This window comes from Zingiber officinale, chromosome 9A (assembly GCF_018446385.1).
Source record: "Zingiber officinale cultivar Zhangliang chromosome 9A, Zo_v1.1, whole genome shotgun sequence".
Lineage (NCBI taxonomy): Eukaryota > Viridiplantae > Streptophyta > Magnoliopsida > Zingiberales > Zingiberaceae > Zingiber > Zingiber officinale.
The window spans coordinates 89952867-89957840 of record NC_056002.1 but is presented as its reverse complement, the minus strand read 5'-3'; positions in this window follow the sequence as shown (position 1 = coordinate 89957840).

The following is a 4974-nucleotide window of genomic DNA, read 5'->3' as shown; positions in this document are numbered from 1 at the left end:
CTTATAAGATTCTCTGAGCCTCCACTCACTTTGGACTATTTCAGAGGCTTATTAGTGAGCCTTGATTGTTGAAAAACAATTAAACCAAAGACCAACAAATAGAATCAATCAAAACAATTGAGCTGTTCGTCCTTAGGAGTTGCGCCCTTCCCAGCAACCACCACAAGGTAACCTTAAGACCTTTATCAAGTGTTTTTCAATGTGGTGAATAGGGGCATCGAGCTTCAGATTGTAAAAGATCCTTAAATAAAAAAAAAACAAGTTAGTTGAGGAAGACATGGAGGATCAACCTGAATAGATTGATGAGTCGATTTACGATGATGATATCAATGATGAGATTTTTTATGGAGATGGTCATGAGCTCTTGTCATATGAAAGAGCCTACTAGTCCCTAAGAAAGAATTAGAAGATAATTGGTTATGAACTAGCATCTTTCACACAACTTGCATAGTTGTAGATAAAGTTTGCAAGATAATTATTGATAGTGGTTGTGAAAATATTTTATCTGAAGAAGATGTGCAAAAGCTATAGTTAAAGAATGATCATCATCCAAAATCCTACAAGTTGTCATGGCTGAATAAAGGGAGTGAGGTAACCATAGATAGGCAGTGTCTTTTAACTTTTTCTATTGGCAGCAAGTATTACGATTGAGCATGGTGTGATGTTGTGTCAATAGATGCATATCACATATATTTGGGACGACCTTGGCAATATGATCATAGCATCATCCACAATGGGTGAAAGAACACCTACACTCTTAGCATCAAAGAGAGAAACATTGTATTAGCTTCTCAACGAGAAAGAACTCCTTCAAATTTGGTAACTAATAACTCTACTCTACTTTTGATGTCCAAATCTTTGAATCAGATGAAGCACAAAGACATGGTCTATGCTTTACTTCCTTATGAAAGTGATGTAATAGACCTATATGTGGATCTACTAGCTAAGGTTTGATAACTTCTATCCGACTTTGCTAATTTGATGGCTGAAGATCTTCGTTCGAGACTTCCCCCTATAAGAGACATTCAACACCAATTGACCTCATTTCGGGGTCAAGCTTACCTAACTGGTCGGTATACCATCTTAGGCCTAAGGATGCCAAAGAACTACAACGATAAGTTGTGGAGCTATTGAGATGATGTTATATTCGTGAGAGTATGAGCCCTTGTGCAATCCCTACCATACTCGTGTCAAAGAAAGATAGTTTATGGCACATGTGTGTTGATAGCCGAGTCATCAACAAAAATTATAGTGAAGTATAGATTTCTGATTCCTCACTTAGATGACATGTTGGATCAACTTTCCGATTCCAAGTATTGGTGTAATTGCCCCTAGGTCAAAACTAACTAGTTTGACTCAAGTTTGAGTTTTGATGTTCTATAATATATGGAAATTGTAGGTGCAATTGTCCATTAGGGAGAATATTGGTGCATGTCGACTCTAGCCAAAGGTTGACCAATTTGAAATAAGAGAGTAGCCAAGTAGGTCAAGCTTAACAGGATACATGATAAGAAAAGTCCTAACTGGAGGTTAGGCATGGACAAGAACAATATAACAATTGGTAGAAGAAGAAAAATCAAATGGGTCAAAGTTGACCGGACACTTGGTGTGAAAAATCCTGGTGAGTGAAACTGGACAGTGAGAAAGTTCTGGTGAGTGAAGCCTGACAATTGGAAAGCCCTAGTAAGTAAAGCTAGATAGTAAGAAAGTCCTAGTGAGTGAAGCTAGGTAGTTAGAAAGTCCTGGTGAGTGAAGTCAGGCAGTTGAAAAGTCCTGGTGAGTGAAGCCAGATAGATACAAAGTCCCGGTGAGTGAAGTCAGGCAGATGGAAAGTCATGGTCAGTGAAGTTAGGTAGATAGAAAGTCCTGGTGAGTGAAGTCAAACAAATAAAAAGTCCTAGTAAGTGAAATCGGGTAATGGGAAGTCCTGATGAGTGAAGCCAAATAGTGAAGAAACCCTGGTGAGTGAAGTCAGGTGGGAAAATCTTAGTGAGCGAAGCTAGATAGTGAAAAATCCTTGTGAGTAAAGGTAGGTAGTGAAAAATCCTTGTGAGGGAAGCCAGGTATTGAAAAGTCTAAGTGGGTCAAAGGTTGACCGGACACCTGGTGTTCAGGAGTCTAAGTGGGCCATAGAAGATCAGATACTTGACATGAGGAGAAAACCCCAATTAGGTCAAATGATTGACTATACATTTCGTGTAGAAGTCCTAGTAGGTCAAGGATCGCTAAATGCTAGGAAATGAGGTGTTCCAACATGTTATGGTTGATTAGATGTTAGGTAAAGAACCATAGGACTCAAGTTTAGGAGTTAGGGTTGCCAAATCGATTAGGGTAGAGCTTAAGCGATTAAGCTCCAGCTTAATCACTTGAGGCTCAAAATTGCGACAACAAAAAGTTGTTGAATTGCTTAGGGTAAGCGATTCAGCAGGCCTTAAGCAATCAGGATGATCGCTTAAGATCCTTTTTGTGAAGAAATAGAAAGATGCTGAAACGATTACCTTAATCACTTCAGCTGTGGTAAGAGATTAAGCAAGAAATCTTAATCGCTTACGACCTTTCTCGTGATTGAGCAGAAGGGAGTAGAATTGATTAGGCTAATCGATTATGCCCCTCTTAAGAAATTGGGGTAATTATTTAAGATGTAAAAATATAGCTGTTCTGAGTAGGCTACTGACATGGTAATCATTTAAGAGATTCTTAAATGATTAAGGTGCCCAAGGTAACAATAGAAAAGGGTTTTTCATGATCGTTCTCCATAGAGCTTTCGATGCCAGTTCTTGAGATTTGGGGGAGACAAGTGTTGCTGCATTTCCCACCTTCAAAAGACATTCCATGGCAAGAAAAGCTCAAGAAAATCAAGATTCAAAGTGCTAAGACGTGTTTCAATTTGTATTTACATTTGTTTCCTTATTTCGAGTTGTATTCTTGTTCTTGAGCTTGTACAAGGCTTTTCCGCCTCTAGATTATTTTTGAGAATGAGCTCCTTCATAGTGTACGTGTGAGAGAGGGCCAGATCCTTGGATTAGTCACCTTGAGGAGGTGGATACTAAGTAAATCCTCATGTTAGTATTGAAGAGTTCTTCTCTTCAAGTATTCCACTATAACTCATCTTCATTGAAGCGAGAGAAGCTATTCACCCCCCTTCTAGCTCCCCTTGGTCCTAAAAAGTGGTATCAGAGTGAGGCCGCTTTTCATTGAACTCATCGCCAGAAAGGACAACGAACTAGAGGAAGAAGAAGAAGTTGAAGCCCTAAAGTTAACAAGTCAAATATTTCATCTAGAGAGCTCAATTTCAAGATGGATTTCTGAGATGGACTCGGATTTGATACTCGAGCACATCGACCATTTATATCGTCAAGTTTTGATCTTTGTAAATCAAGAATCCAAAATTTCTTCATGATAGAGATAGAGAAATGATTTGTTCTAATGGAGGGATTTAAAACTCTAAGTGATAGCAAGGGCAACTCATCAAGAGAAGCAAATGGAGTGAGGAATAAATCCAAAGATCAGAGGTCAATGACAAAGTGAACAAATTATTGGTCAATTTATTGCCAAGCAGCATTTTGAACCAAATTGGAGATTATGAAGATGCCAAGGAGCTATGGATCAAATTGGTAAAGTTCTATAAAGATCCATCCTCAATTAAGAGCAATGACAAAGGCAAAGAGAGAAAGTCTTTGTTTCATCCACATGAGGATTTAGAGGTTGAGAGATGCTTAACATCCAAGGATGAAGATGAAGAGCCATCCACCTCAAGGATTGAGGGATAGTGTAGATTATTGGCATCGGAGCAAGGAGAAATCTTTACATCCATATCGAATAAAGAAAGTGCCACCCTATATGTGAAGGTATAGAAATTTCAAGTTGTAATAATAAAAATCACATTATATGCATTGAGTGTAGGAAAAAAGGGCACTACAAGAGCAAGTGCCCTAATTTGATCAAGAAAAAAGTTCAAGTGGCTTCCAAGGCAAAAGAAAAATTGAAGAAAGCTGAACCTTGATACGCAAAGGCAAGGAGCATATTATATGCTTCCTGTGCAATAAAAAAGGTCACTCACTATGTGAAAATGTGAAATAGATTTCGCCACTATTTACTTCGGCAATTAGTAATTACGAAGTAATATATTATAATCAACTTCGATAATAAATTTAATGCAATAAATTTGATTTTATACTTCGTAGGTTTAAAAATATGAGTCTCTCTTTAATTTTATCTGATATTTTACTTCATAATATATATTCGATGAAGTAATAAATTATAAAATAAAATTTATATGTCTAAGTGTTGAAGTAATAAGTGAATGGATTAAAATTTGTGGTAGGGCTTGAACCGGTTTACTTTTTTTTCCCTACCCCTGCTAAAACCTGATTCTGTCGATCAAAGCACTTCGATCCCATCTCATTTTTCTCCTTCGCGTTTTCTCCCCGACACGCGATGGCCACCTGACAACCTCACTTTTTTCTCCCCGACGTGCGACAACCACTTGACGATAACCTTCTCTTTTGTGTTCACCTGACGGTAGCCTTCGCCTTCGACGTTTTCTCCCTGAAGCACGACGGTAGCCTTCTCCTTCGGCATTGTTCCGCCGAAAGAAAACTTAGGTTTTTCCTTTGCGTTCCCCTCCAACAACGGTAGCCGACAGTAGCACGCGCGACAACCACTTGACGGCAACCTTCTATTTTGTGTTCACCTGACGGCAGCCTTCGCCTTCGACGTTTTCTCCCTGAAGCACGACGACAACCTTCTCCTTCGGCGTTGTTTCGCCGAAAGAAAACTTCGGTTTTTTCCTTTGCATTCCCCTCCAACAACAGTAGCCGATAGTAGCTTCTCCTTCCCATCCCCCCTTGACGGCAGCTTCTCCTTCCCCTTTCCCCCTGACAGAAGGATTCTCCTTCGCATTTTCTATCGACGGTAGGTTTCTTCCCTCTCCACCCACCCCCTTCTTTCCTTTACTTTCTGTTGTGCCTTAGC